Source organism: Meles meles, chromosome 3 (assembly GCF_922984935.1).
Source record: "Meles meles chromosome 3, mMelMel3.1 paternal haplotype, whole genome shotgun sequence".
NCBI lineage: Eukaryota > Metazoa > Chordata > Mammalia > Carnivora > Mustelidae > Meles > Meles meles.
The window spans coordinates 111,493,553-111,509,087 of NC_060068.1; the positions used below are offsets into that span (position 1 = coordinate 111,493,553).

A 15,535-nucleotide genomic window follows, 5' to 3' on the forward strand; every position below is an offset into this window, starting at 1 on the left:
GGAAAATGGTATTGACACAATAGTTTTTAACTCAGTTACAGACCTTCCTGGGATTTCAGCAGCATTCCTGTATATGTGTGTGCACGTGCGTGCACACACGTGTGTGTATAGCTACATGGTATTTTTTTCTTTTTTTTTTTTAAGATATTATTTATTTATTTGACAGACAGAGACCACAAGTAGGCAGAGAGGCAGAGAGAGCGGGAAGCAGGCTCCCTGCTGAGCAGAGAGCCTGATGCGGGGCTCGATCCCAGGACCCTGAGATCATGACCCGAGCCGAAGGCAGAGGCTTAACCCACTGAGCCACCCAGGTGCCCCTCCATGGTATTTCATCACACAGGTAGACTCAGTAAGTTACCACAACCAGGCACCAAACTGTTCTGCCCCCAAAAGAAACTCTCTCAACTTAGCCCCTAATAATCACATCCTTCCCCCAAACCTAACCCCTGGCACCCTCTGATCTGTTTTCTAGCATTATAATTCTGTCCCTTTGAGAATGCTTTTTTAATGAAATCATATAGTATATAAGCCTTTGAGATTACCTTTTACCCCTCACTCCTCATAATTCCCATTGGTATCTTTTGCTTCCATGTACTCATGATCATAAAGAACTGTCTCATTTTATATTTTTGTTTTGTACAATGCAATAAGACCTTCTCGATGCATACAGTTGAATACATGAGCCATTGAGTTAGGGGGAGGAGAGCAACATGTGCCCCCATGGCCAGTACATGGAGCATGAGTTGTGACCCCATGAGGCTCTCCTGGTCTGACCTTGTGGAGATCCTGGGGGCTCTGGGACTGTGAGTGGCATAACCCGAGCATTTGCCCCTCTCTCCTGCCTCTATGCTTTAAAACACTAACATTGTTCATAGCCTGAAGATTTTAGTATTTTGAAAAGGCAGGCATAAAAATCAAGAGTAATTAAACCTGTCAACCTATAGGTTTTTTTTCAGGGAAGCATTTTAGCAGGGACAATGGGCTGTCATATTTCTAGCTCCCTCCATGGTACATGTCTTCAAAGGGTGCCTGTGTTCTATAATTGTCTGATCTGGAGAAAAGTTAGACAAATTCAGATTCTAACCTTACTTTGTTCAACTCAGAAGTGATTAGCCACAGAGTGAAAATACCCATAGCGATTTGGCAAATAATAGTATCACTGCTGAGCATTTCTACTATAAATGAAAAAGTTAAGTATGTAAAAAGTGAGGATTAGATGGAAAAGAGAAATGCTCATGGTTTAGGAATGTAAATGATTATTTAGTGAGCATATCTATTTACAGCATTGTACTCTGAAAAGAATTTGTTTTTTTTCTCCACCTTTTGAGAAATCTGGCAAGTTGAATAGAATGTGAATTTTCTAAAGCAATCCTCAAAAAGTACATATTTCTTGGTCTTAGATCAGCTAATGTGTTTCATAGGTGAAGCCCAGTAAAACTCAAGATGTTTTACAGATATAATAAAGCATTCATATATTGTTGGATTCTGGTGACATAATTGTTTTTTTTAATTCAACAAATATTTACTGAATGACTACTTTGTGAAATGCCTCTCTGCTCGGGGTCCAATAAATATTTGTTGAATGAACGAATAAATGAATAAGTGTACAAGGTCAAGTTAATAAGAATGTGGCCAGATATCTTGGCTTTTTAAATGAAGCAAATGATGCCAACTTCAGGATAACCCAGAAGTCCATAAAGAATCTGTTATTATCCACCTACCTCATTGCAAAGTTGTCTTTGGGAACCAGATCTTCGTATTTTGTTTAAACCCCTTCTTTTTTTTTTTTTTTTAAGAATTTATTTATTTATTTGACAGACAGAGAACACAAGTAGGCAGAGAGGCAGACGGGGGTGGGGGGGGAAGCAGGCTCTCTGCCGAGCAGAGAGCCCGATGCGGGGCTCTATCCCAGGACCCTGAGATCATGACCTGGGCCGAAGGCAGAGGCTTTAACCCACTGAGCCACCCAGGCACCCCTCTTTAAACCCCTTCTAAGACATAATTAATAAAGAGCATAGATGAGGTATTATGCATCCACTAGAAACCACTTTCCATGTTTTCTCAACAGAGAAAATAGTGATGCTCTCTCTTTCGTTACTCTCACAGCCCAACTTGGGAGTAGTAATGTTAATGCTAATGCCAGTACTAATGCTAGTTGTTATACTCACACTAACACTAAGCAACTACTTTTTTGAGCTCTTGTTAAGTACCAGGCTCTGTGCTAAGCATGTGACAAGGAAGGTGTTGTTCTGTCTTCACCACCACCTTGGGAAGCCAGTGCTAATGTCTTTACAAATGAGGAAATGGAAGCTCAGAGCACTTAGCTTTCTTCTGAAGGTCACAGTAACAGTGAGGGTAAAATCCAGGTTTGAACATGGGTGATTGTTTCAAAGCAGAAACTCGTAGCCTCTGCTGCCATTTCTGTACTGCTCCACTTCTAGCCGTTAAAGCCAGTGTAGATTGCATGAGAACTGGGCATCTGTGGATTTACTGTAGCTCTTTGGGAACAACAGTAATGGCTTTTTTCCCTTCAAGGATTTCTCCACTTACACGCCTTCTTTGATCCAATGAATTAATGAGAGCAATTGTGCATAAGAGAAAATTCAGAGAGTGAGCAAATATGTAGGCAGGCGAAGTGGAGAAGTGGGAGGCCCCGGGGACCAGGTGGTCACGTGGACATCAGTTTGCGCTCACCCATTGTCATGGCCTAAGGAGACAGGGCAGGGTGAGAGCTGTGTGAATTGTGGGTTTATGAACTGAGAGAAAATGGACTATTTATAGACACCTGGGTCCACGCTGAGCACAAGCCCTGTGGCCTTGACCGCATCTTGACACAGAGGATACGGAAGACCAGTGTGAACAGTGTGACAGCCGTTAAGGCCAAACTCTGTCCTTGGCATCCACTGGCTGAGGAATTATCATCTTCCAACCTCAGCTTACATATCACTTCAGACAGGGCGATTTCTCTTGCTGGATGTTCCTGAGGTGTTCTGTACTTCCCCTGTTCTCTAATTTTTACTTAAATTCAATTTAGTTAACATACAGTGTATTATTAGTTTCAGGGGTAGAATTTAGTGACTTCTCAGTTGCATACAACACCCAGTACTCATTGTATCAAATGTGCTCCTTCATGCCCGTCACCCAATCACCCCATTCCCCTACCCTCCCCTCCAGCAACCCTCAGTTTGTTTTCTAGAGTTAAGAGTCTCTTATGGTTTGCCTTGTCATTGCTTTTTAAACTATGTGTCTGGCCTTGAACCCTAAGAGTGCAAGAAGATAGTCTGCTTGTTCATGGCTTTGAACTCAAGATGAAAAGAAGGCCTAGAACACAGTAATTGCTTAGTAAATAATCATGAACTAATCTCAAATGCTTTCCCAAGCAAGGGAAGAAAGAAATGCTCTGGGGACATTTCATTTGCAAGGAGAAAGGAAACCTAGAGTTTTCCTTGCTCTCTGAATCTGAACACATTGGGCGTGTAGGACTCCTGGCCTTATTCCCTCAGATGCTCATTCCTTTTGTATATTTTATCCGTTCTTCTCACTCTTTCTCTTTTTTTTCTGTTCCTTGCTGACCTCTTGCTCCTTCAATTATTTCTTTCCTTGTCCCTTTCCTTTTCTCCATGTCTTTGGTTTTATTTTGTCTGTCTATTTCTCTGAAATTCTTTCTCTGGAGGACAAAAATGTATATTGATAGCTTAAGAAATTGATACTACTATTCTTAATAACTTAGGAACAACTACCAAGACAATAAAAACAATGTATAACTTCCAAACCAGCTGAAGAAAATTACATCTACCCAGCAGAATATACCAAAGTGGGGGGTGGGGTGGGGTGGAGAAGGTATGGAAATTTGGAAGCATAAAAAAGGCATAAATAGGGGCACCTGGGTGGCTCAGTGGGTTAAAGCCTCTGCCTTCAGCTCAGGTCATGATCTCAGGGTCCTGGGATCAAGCCCCACGTGGGGCTCTCTGCTCAGCAGGGAGCCTGCTTCCTCCTGTCTCTCTACCTGCCTCTCTGCCTACTTGTGATCTCTCTCTCTCTGTCAAATAAATTAAAAAAAAAAAAAAAAGATTGGCACCTATACCAAAGAATTATTCTATCCCCAGAAAATGTAGATCCGCATAATTGATTCCATATTTACAAAGAAATGAGCCAGTGTAAATCCTACCACCCTTGTGTATCTATAAAAAAAAAAAAAGGCATAAATATAAAATTCTATAAAAGGAATTATAGTAAATGTAAATAGTTAAAACTTATTAACCAAAGTATAAAGAAAGACTCTGTAATTGAATTAAAAGATAAAATTAAGCAATGTATTTCCTGTAAGATATATATTAAAACCAAAAATATATAGAAAGGCAAGATAGAAAAAGATTTACCAAAATTAAGCCCTGGTAAAGATTGTAATATCAAAGAAATAACAATTGAAGACATCAAATATTAGAAGGGGAAAATAAAGATGTCATCTGTTGGTAAAATAAATAATATATCAAGAAATACAGTGAATATGAACATATATGTCCCATATAATATAAACTCAGAATACATAAAGCAATAACTGACAGATGTATGATGAAAAATAATAAATCAAAAAGCATAGTTGAAGATTTTAACACATCCTCACCAATACGAGTAGTTGAAATATATAGAAATAGACAAAGAGAGAAGGTTATTATAATGCAATTTATCTGTCCCAATATATCTCTAGGAAACAAAATATTTTTGTATACACATGGAACAGACACAATTTATGTACAAGGCCACAAAAAAGATTCAATAAATGTAAAGGAATTAATATAATTTATACAACACAATGTTGCTGGTCATAATGCAATTAAACTGAAAAATTCTGTATGTCTAGACGTATGAAAAATATGACCAACTATCACTGGGCTGTACAAGTAATCAAAGAGAAACTTTTAAATACCTAGAGGTGAATGGCAATGAAAACACCACATATCAAATTTTGTGGATCATATTCAAACTTACTCGGAGGTAAATTTATAGCTTTAAATATTGCAGAAGTTAGGAAAGAATGAAAATAAGAGAGTTAAGCTTTCGACTTAGAACATTCAAGAGAGAAACAAGGTAAACCTGAATAAGCGAGAAGTACATAAACGAGAATATAGGCAGAAATAAATAAATCTAGAGAACAAAAACAAATAGGAAATGAACAAAACTGAAACTGTTCTTTAGAAAGACTAACGAAATAAATTCGCCTCTGGCGAGATTGATAGCAGAGGGAAAGGAAGGAGAAAATGTGAATAAACAAAATATAAGTGAAAGAATATATATATAGCTATGTGTCAATAAATTGCAGATGCTCTGATGACTACATAACATTGCAGAAAAATGCAAAAATGCTAAAAGTGACCCAAGATCTTAGAACTGTAACCCTTAAAGAAACTGAAATGCAATCATCGTCACCCTTTTTAGAAAAGCCCCAGCTCCAGATAGTTTTACAGCTATGATTCATTTTTCAGGGAAGAGGTAATCCCAATCTTATAAAGCAGCAACCAAAACAGGAATAGTGGGAAAACTGTTCACATAATTCTATCAGATCACTGTGCTCTTGATTCCAAAATTGGATGAAAGCAATTCAGGAAAAGAAAATTATAGGCCCATTTCCCTATAAACATCTATGTGAAATCCTAAATATATTAGCTAATTAGAGTTAATGGTTTATTTTTTAAAACACATGCAGTTTAAATTGAATTTATCCAAGGAATTCAAGAAGTTTAAACTTCAGAAAATCTGTCAATGTGATTTAATATATTAGTGGAATAAAGGAGAAAAATCTGATGACCACTCCAGTAGATGCATTTGATGATGTTCAACCTCTCTTCATTTAGAAAAAGTACTCTGAGAAAATCTGAATAAAAGGAAAATTTCCAATCTTCAAGGTTATCTACTAACAGCTTATTTTTCTTTAACTCGATTTCTTGCAGCTTAATTTGTGAAAGAGTTTGAGGGAGCCCAAGTGTGTCTCTATAGAGTAGATTAGATAATGTAGGGCCTATACATTTGTTTTTAAAAGAACCTACTTCACAGTAATTGGTAAAAATAAACTAGATTTTTATATAGTAATGCAAATAGATCTTAACATGGCATTGAATAAAGAAGAATGAAGTAACATTTTGAATTATCAAAACAAACATACATAAAACAGTGGCCTACTTTTGTTGGACACTCCCATGTCTCGTGGCATTAATAAATACCTTAGAGACAGTTCCTATGTGCCGGGAAGAATAGCTATGGAAATAGCAGAGGGGACATAATTAAAAAAAAAAAGAAAACCAGAGACAAGCCCTGCATGGACCAGTGAAGGTTGTGTGTATTGAATTGAACAATAGGATTCATTCAACTTTGTGCACTGAGGACCCAAAGAAAAAAGCAAAAAATCTCCGGTCTATGCCATTGAAGATGGTGACCTGGGTGCCCCCCACTATCACTGGGAGCTAATATTTCTCCAGGCCATGCAGGCCTAGAGTTACTGATCTTGCTACATTCCAGCCCCCCATGGTGCTCCTGCATCTATCATCCCTCTTCCAGGGTGGGCCAGCCCTCCTCACCACATACACACCAGACGCTGCCCAAGGTGTCCCAGGACAGGCTCTTCTGAAGGCTTGGAACACTGAAGAGGCAAGGGAAGGTGGTATGGTCACAGCAGAACAGACTCAATCAAATTCTCCATTGAGCTCTAGACTGGTGGATCCAGCAGGCCAGTAGCAGACATCTCAACTATTAAATAACCAAAACTGACTTCTGGATTCCCTACCCACTGCTCTGAGCTTTCGTCTCCCCTAATCTTTCCATCTCAGTAAATGACTCTTCTTTTTTCCATTGTTAATCCTTATCAGCTGTAAATTCAAACTGTAGCCTGAATCCAACCCCAATTAAAATGCCACCCTGTGAGTATAATGCTCAGTGAAATAAGTCAGAGAAGAAAAACACCATATGATTTCACACATATGTGGAATTTAAGAAACAAAACAAATGAGCAAAGGAAAGATTGAGAGCAAGAAACCAAGAAACAGACTCTCAACGATAGGGAACAAGAGGGGAGCTGGGTGTGGGATGGGTGAAATAGGTGATGGGGATTAAGGGGGTGTCCTTGTCGTGATGAGCACTGGGCAATGTATGGAATGGGTGTATCTAGATTGTAGATAGAGTGTAATGTAGCTCTCTATGTTAACTATATTGGAGTTAAAATAAAATAAAAAAGAACAGTGTGGCACACACACATACAAATAAAATGCCACTCTAGTCCAAGTCATTGTATCTGTCACCTGAACTACTATCCTGGTCTCCTAATTGGTCTTCCTTCTTCTTTTCTTGTCCCCTCAGTCTACTTTCCACCCAGTGACTATAATGATGTCTTAAGGACATGAAGTCACACTCTGTGCTAAAACTTGTGTGGCATCCCCATCATATTTAGATGGAAATGCCAGCTCCATATCGTGATACACGTGTCCCTACCTGGTCTAGCCTTACGCCTCCTCTGGCTGCTAGTCTCACCACACTGCTTGGATGAATCCTAGACGCAGCTCTTTGCTGCTTGAGCCCACAGGTTGCTCCCGCCTGTAGCCCTCTCACAGGGGTCCTGTGCCTCGAATGCTCTAGCAGCTGTCATTGGTGCCTTCACCCGCATCCCCTTGGGCCTCTACATTTCTGTGCTTGCAGTCTGACTTCGACCTGCCAGCAGCTACATCTTCTTGCCCAGGTAGTTTCTCTCAGGACAGTGTTCTCTGCTTGTGCAAATGCAGGTCAGAAGTGCCAGAGAATCAATGCCCGTGAAAGTAGCCCTCCACCCATGAGAGGTGAGTTGGTGTATAAATACCCCAGCTCCATCAGCCCTTTGGATGAGAAGGAGATTTAAAGGCATGTGTTTCACACTGGATCCCAAAGGGCCCAGCAGGATGAGGTTCTGTTGACACACAGGGCTCAGTGGCTTGATGACACACCCATTTGAGGCTGCCCTCCCTTCGCTGTTTCACTTCCCACTCCCTGACAAGGGTTCCCCAGAATCACCTCTTAAACCACCTGCCTGTGAATCTTTGTCTCAGTTCTGCTTCTGGGAGAACCCAAACCAGCACAGCACCAACTCCACCAGGTCTCCTGGAGAAACAGCATGACACAGTGGGTAGGAGGGTAGATCCTGGGGTCATATTGCCAGGGCTTAAAGCCTGGACCCACTGCTCAGTCATTTTTGAACTTGGGCTCTTCTGCTCTATTTTCACATCTGTAGAAGTGACCAGAGTACTGAGGCCAAGAGCTCTTTCAGTTGAGGTGTTCAGAGTTTACCAGATAACATTTATTGAGTGCTTACTGCATGCCAGTTTATTCTAACTGTAATACATTGATCCCTGCTTTAAATCCTCCTAGTGACATATCATTATCTGATACTATATTCCATTTACTTTGTTCAACCTTTGCTTACTGTCTCCCTCACTTAGGCCCTTGGTCCAAAAGCAGGACTCATTGTGTACTTGACCACTATGTGCCTAGCATCTAGAAAATGACCTAGCTCACAGTAGGTACTCAAGGCACATTTGTTCAGTAAGTAACTCTTAACACCATTCTTAAAAGGCCCTTGAAAAGTCCCCCACTGTGTACCTCTTGCTGGACAACAAAGATGGCATGGTTCAAAAGCATCATGTGTTGGGGGTAAGGGCGGGCATCGTGTACTTGGAGCCGGGCAGGGACTCAATTGAGTGTTGCACTTGACTCTGGCTATATGTGTGGATGGATCCAAGCAGTTAGAGGCTGGAGACAGGATGCCTGCTGGAGGCTGTAGTTTAGCCTTAGGTGGATGAGAGCTGAAGAGACAGGCAGTGCCAAGATCCTGGACACAGGTGCAGTTGTGGGGAGGAAGTGGTGGGCTTGATCCGTGAGGGAGGAAAGAGGGAGTTTCTGAGGTCTGGAACCTAGTTCCAGACTAGACGTAGATCAGTAAGAAATGCAGGAGGAAATGGGGGTGGGGAAGAGGTAGTGAATCTAGTTTTTTTTTTTAAATATTTTACTTATTTATTTCACAGAGAGAAGAAGAGAGAACACAAGTAGGCAGAGAGGCAGGCAGAGAGAGAGAGGGAAGCAGGCTCCCTGCTGAGCAGAGAGCCCGATATGGGACTCGATCCCAGGACCCTGAGATCATGACCTGAGCTGAAGGCAGAGGCTTCACCCACTGAGCCAGCCAGGCGCCCAGTGAATCTAGTTTTAACTGTGTTAGGTTTGTAAAGTCTGTGGGTCACCTGATGGGGACAGATGTTGGTGGCCAGTTAGAAATACTGCTATACCGCTTAGGACTGAGTTGAGGCATGGGGGTGAAAGTTTGTGCCTATGTTTCCACATGGAAGAGGCTGAAGCAGCCCAAGGGGACGTGATCACCATGTTTCCAGAGAGAAGTCTCCTGGGCTTCTTCCCCTGGAGAGAATTCCAGATATCCCTGTGAAGCTCTAGATGGGGCCAGGGCAGCCCTGAGGCCTGTGTTCCCCCTGGGAGTGCCCTGAACCACAACTTCTCTTCCCTTACACTTGCACTAGGAACTCTGCCTCAAGGATGTGGGCCATTTATCTCCTCTTCTCTCTCCTTTTCCTGGAATCCCCATGGCTCTGCCCTCGGCACTGGGAGGACTGAATGCTACTTGACCAGCATCATCAGCAGACGTCTAGAAGAAATGACAGCAAGAGACTTCACCCAGAGGGACCAGTGAAATGATGTTTGGAAAGCCTCCAGGAATGCAGGCTGTGACCATTTGTAATCCCGAGCAGTCCAGGGATGGGTCAAACTACCAACTCGACTGGATTCCCAGTATGAGGACTGTCCCCAGGACTTGGGGGCTGGTGAAAGGCATGGGTGCTCAAGTCCGGTCACCTTGGCTTACAATCTCTATTTTGTAGCCCGGTCTCTTCTGGCAGGTTGTGTAACTTCTCTGAGCCTCAGAATCCTAGTATGCAAAATGAGCAAACAAACTGTGTGCTCCAGAGGGCTGTGGCGAGGATTACATGAGCTAAGTGATTTCAAGGACTCCCTGTATAATATGCCTGGGTCAATGGTGGCTGTGATGATTATTAGCAAGCACCTTTTTCTCCACTGGGAAAGTGAGCCTAGAGCAAGGGAACAGGTGTGTAAGGCCTGGGAGGGGCATAGCAGGAGCTGTGTGGAATTGACTCTTCACCTAGAAATGAGTAAAGTGAGCCCCCGCGCCACGGAATCTTCTTCCTGCCCAGTGCAGGACCCTTTTTGGCAAGTACAGAAGCTGCAGAGGAGAGGTCCGATGAGCAAGGGAATGAAGGAAGGAAGGAGTCAACAGGGAATAATGAGCCTTCCATGCTGGCCTATAAGCACCGACCTTTCTCTGATTTCATGCTGCAGCTTGTAGGGAGGACATCCGAAATGCTGTCCCAGGAGGTCTCTCAGCTGCATGTGCACATGTGTGTGCGTGTGTGTGCGTGTGCAAGGGCATGTTGAGATTAACATGGGAATAAATCGTAAGTGTTTAATCCTCTTGGTCCCTGATGGGCCCGCTCAGCAGACATTATCAAAGGCGTAATTTCACATGCACTTGTTTTTGGGTTTCCATCCCTCTCAGCGTGGACAGGGGTGGACTGCAAAGTGTCTCATGAATTAATAAAGAGACATCCACGTATTCAGCTTGGACGGCTATGTTGACTTCATTTTAGGATTTGACCACAATAAATAGGGAAGAACTCATTTCCTGTCCAAGACGCAGAGCCCCTAATTCTCAGCAGGAGAGAATAGATCCTTTTCTGAGAAAGAGATTTCCAGAACCAGTGTTCAATCCAGAATGTCACCTTGGAATTCTGAGTTTGGGTCCTGTGGAGGTCTCCAACTTGGCCGGGGTGCCTTGCGGTGTGATCTTCCCCTCAGAAAGTTTGTCTTCTGAGGAAACAGGGCCACGGGGACAAAACACTGTGATTTACAGGAGTCTGTGAGTTGGAAGTGATGACGTGTTTGCGCTGGAGGGGATTTTAGAATTCCTGCCCCTCCCTTCACCTTAGTTTCCCACCCACAGAAGGAGGAGGCCAAGCTACCTCATTGCTAAAGGCCTTTTTGCACTAGCAACCCACACCTTGACTCAACACTCACATGCTCTAGGCTATGAACGTGCATGTGTGGGTGTGTGTGTCTTGTTTTGTCTAAAGCTTAAGGCGGCATTACTTGACTTACAGGGAGAGAACAAGTGTATATGGGGTAATTTCTGGGCATATGAACCCCGCCCCTAGCATGGACTGTGTATAATTTTATAATCAAAATGAAGCACCTAAAGATGGGATGTGGGCAACGTGCCCACTGTTGCCATGATAACCATGGGCACGTCTTCTAATTGGTCACGTCTTTGTCACATTTATGTTTAGCTAATACATCTATTGGAATAATGTCTGGATATCAGTGTTCATCAGAGTGAGTGGGGACTTTTTTCCTGATTTTTAAAAGTGAGCGCTGAGTCCCTTTCTCTGGGCTGCAGTGTTAGCACCCAGCGGACCCTTTGAGGCCCGAAGAAACAAGGGTAATTTGCGTCCTGTGTCTCAGGAGGTGGCCATGCTTAGCTTCTTGCCAGCTTGGAGTTATGCCAGGTACACCAAAGGTCATTGATCAATGCTTCCTTTATTGAGTTCATAGTGACCCCTCTTTTGGGGGAGAAGGGAGGTGTTGGCCCAGAAAGGAATAGTTCACCTTGGAAGAGGTTGGTCCTAACAACTTTCTGCCCAGAAGTTGGGACCACTGATTATTAAACCACAGAGCAACTCCCTAGAGTTACTGAACTGAATGGGAATGTTCACCCTGGCACTCCTTGGCCCAGACTTTTCCAATTCTTATTTCTGCTTTTTAACTTTGATTTATCATCTCCTTTATTCTCTTGCTTTTAGTTGCCACTCATTGGCATGTACCTTGTTACTCAAATATGACATCTCAGCATCTTCCTCCTGTCTTTCTCTCATACCCCATACCCATCAATTCTTGAGAGTTCTATCTCGAAAATGTATCTTCAGTCCATCTTCTTCTCTCCATCTCTGAGGGGTCTTCAAATCCTCTTTGCTTGCCTAGAAGACTGCAGATATCTACTAACTAGGCTCCCTGCTCTCCTGTGATCTCCCCTCTAAGCTATTTCTCACCGGTAACAGAAAGGATTGACATAACCCCTTCAAATGTTTCACAGCCTTCCATCCTCACCTGTCAGATGTCTTTTCACCATAGAATAAAATGCCAAGAACTTACCATGGCCCATAAGTCTGTGTGTCCTGGCAGTCGTTACCTCTCCGACCTCAGTCCAATGACAGTTTTTTCTTTGTGTTTCTAGAACAGGCTAGTCTGTTCCCTTCCTCTGGGCCTTTGGTTTGTCTCCTCTTCCTGGACGCTCTTCCCTGAGAGCTTCCTGTGACTGGCTACCTCTCATCCTTCAGGTCTAAGCTTGAAGGTCACCTCTCAAAGATGCTTGCCCTGACCACCAATCCAAATAAGACACTCTACAGTTTTCTCTAAGTATCACTGAACTCACCATAGTCTGTAATGATTTATCTTTGTTCACTTTTTCATTATCTGTTTGTTCTCCTAGACCACATATTCTAGAAGGGTAGGGACCGTGTATGTCTTGATTACTGTGGTATCCTCAGAACCTAGTGTACGAGCATCCTAAGATGCAATGACAGAGTACTGCAAATGGGATAGTTTAAAATGGCGGGAATTTGTCCTCAAACAGCTCTGAAGGTCGGAAGTACAAAACCGAGGTGTCAGCAGGACCAGTCTCCTATGCCGGGCTCTAGGGGAAGATCCCTCCTTGCCTCATGCAGCTCGTTATCTTGTGGCTGAGTTGTTCAGGTTCTGCCCCCATGGTCATATTGCATTCTCCTCTTCTTTCTGTCAAATCTCCCTGTCCCTCACTGTTGTCACTTGTCATTGGATTTAGGATCCCCCCAGATCATTCAGGATAAACTCCTCCCCTCAAAATTGTTAGTCACACCTCTTGCCTTTTAAGGTTATATTCACAGGTTCTGGGGATTCGGATGTGGACATACCTTTTCGGGGGCCACAAGTCAGCTTGCACTTGGTGAAATGCCCGGTACCTGGGAGGTACTCCAAAAAAATGTTGAATGAATAAGTAAATCATCACAGCGAGGGCTTCTGTGATCAGAGAATCTAGTTGGCTTGCCTCATTGACCGTCACCCATGATTAGAAATATTTGCCCTTAGGCGTCCTTTCCAAGTGGGTGTTCACCGTACTGCATTAGCATTTGCCTGCACACCTGAAGTGTGTGTTTCACCCATTAGCCTGGCACCACAGGTGTCTCTTGGGCCTTCTCTTTGTTCAGAGACCCTCTGCATCACCCACTGAGGAGGAAAAAGTGGATTCTCTAAAGCAGAAGAGTGGCAGATATTTCAGAATCTTGAAAGGAAACAGGTTTCACCCCAGTGGATCAGATGAAGAGGTTTTAATGAGAAGACCATCTATATTGGTGTAGGAAGGGTGAAGGGGACAAACCGGGATGGTGATGTCCCCAGTGGGAAGTTATTACCACCCCTAGGAAAAAAGGGATGGAGGAGGATATAATGTTGACAGAGCCCCATGAGAGCCCCATGGAGGGGGGCTGCCTGGCATGAGCTATAGTCATAGAGGGATGATGGAAAAGCAGGAAGAGAAATACCCAGGCTGTCTCTCCTACCCCCTGATCTACTGGCACTCCCCATGGGCAGAACCCAACCAGAGCCAGAGGAAAAGGGAGCTGGTAGGTGCTGCCCATGGTCCATAGAGGTCAGTTTCCTGGAGCACAGAGCCAGGAAGAAGACAGGGCATGGGTTTGGGGGAGAGGTATGTGGAAAATAACCAACAAAGCAGGCTAACCAGCAACAAGTCTATATGAGGGATCAGAGAGGCAGGAAGCTGGAAGGGCTGTCACCCTGTCCAGTGTGAGTGAGCAGTAAGTAAGAAATGTAGGGTTGATCTCTCCTTTCTTCCTTCCCCTACCATTGCCACCCTATGGAGACAGGGAGTCCACCTCTGTCCTTCTAACAGTGGCAGTACTGTTGTCATCAGTCTGCACGTGGGGACCAGTAAGAAGCCAGCCATGTCTGCAAAGTGTCTGGAGGATTCAGATACTGAGCAACACAGAGGAGGAGTCCTGTGGACAGGGACTGAAGCTCACCAAGATGGTACCAGCAGGCAGGGAAGGGACTCCAGCAGGAATTTTTGTTTTTTTAAAGATTTTACTTATTTATTTGACAGAGGGAGATCACAAGCAGGCAGAGAGGCAGGCAAGAGAGAGGGGGAAGCAGGCTCCCTGCTGAGCAGAGAACCCGATGCGGGGCTTGATCCCAGGACCCTGAGATCATGACCTGAGCCGAAGGCAGAGGCTTAACCCACTGAGCCACCCAGGCGCCCCTCCAGCAGGAATTTTAATTCCACTCTGGGTTTCATGGGTTCATTCTCTGCCTCTGCCTCAGGATTATAAAAATAAAGTATGGCTTTTTACTTGCGTGTTGGACTAAAGGAGAGGAGAACTAGGATGACTGTGCTCAGCAAGCTTGAACTTGAGTGACCAGAGAGCTGTCTGGCTGAAAGCACAGACTACATGTCTCCCCTGGACAGCCCAGCGTCTGAGCTGAATGCATGCTCCTTCTCCTCATGGAGCACATCCCCGTGGCTCTGGGAATGATGCATTTTTCGAAGTACGACACCTTTACCCTTTTCACACCATCCTTTTAGTTTGGTAAGTTGAATTTAAGGAATTTTTTTTAAAAATTACTGGAAGAATAAGATGAAGCATTAGAAATATTGGAAAGGACGAGTTGCCTCGCTGTGAAGCACTGGAGTAGGAAAAGCTTTGTTGTGTCCTCAGGTCTTCTCTGCACGCTGTTTTGGTTCTTCCTGAGTTGCTGCCAAGCCCTCACCTCCTTCCCTGTGAGCAGGACATCATGTTGGCTTCGTTCTGTTTTCTCTCTGATCCTTGTGAGCTCTGTGGCCTCTGCTGCCTCTGGGGCAGGATCTCACTTTATTAAACAGGACAATCAATTAGGCTTGTTCATGCTTTACTACATCATCGAGCAGTTTCTCTCAAGACAGGGCTAGGTTCTTGTATCTATTGACAGCTCTATGGCAGGGGTGCCTTCCAGTGGGCAACCTGCTCTGCCCTGGATTGCAGGCTGAGCCCTGTGTTCGTTGTGAGGAAGTCCAGAGGGCTGGGTGATCGTGTGTGCCAAGCCCCTGATTTGGGGAGTCAAGACACCCGGCACAGAGGGGTGTCCTGTCAGGCACGAAGCCTGAAGGAAGGTCCAAGATGGAACAGAGGTCCCTTGATCAAGACAAAATGGCCCTAGATCTTGGAAAGCTGTGAAGAACCATCATCCTTTTTTCTTTATGGTAGAAATACCTTTAAGGTTTGGTCGCTGTAAGAGTAAGGAAAACTTCTCATTGCAAGATTTCAAACAATTCAGGTCTGTGTGGAATAATTCATGAGACTCCTTTACCGTCTCAACCCACAGCATTAATGTTGCTCTGCTCGCAGGGGATATGTCCCAG

General features: G+C 43.8%; 1 protein-coding gene across 2 annotated transcripts in view; it reads left to right on the forward strand.

The window, feature by feature from the left end:
* Positions 1–15,535, forward strand: part of FSTL4 (follistatin like 4) — a 672,404-nt gene that overhangs the window by 218,651 nt on the left and 438,218 nt on the right. The window lies entirely within an intron of this gene.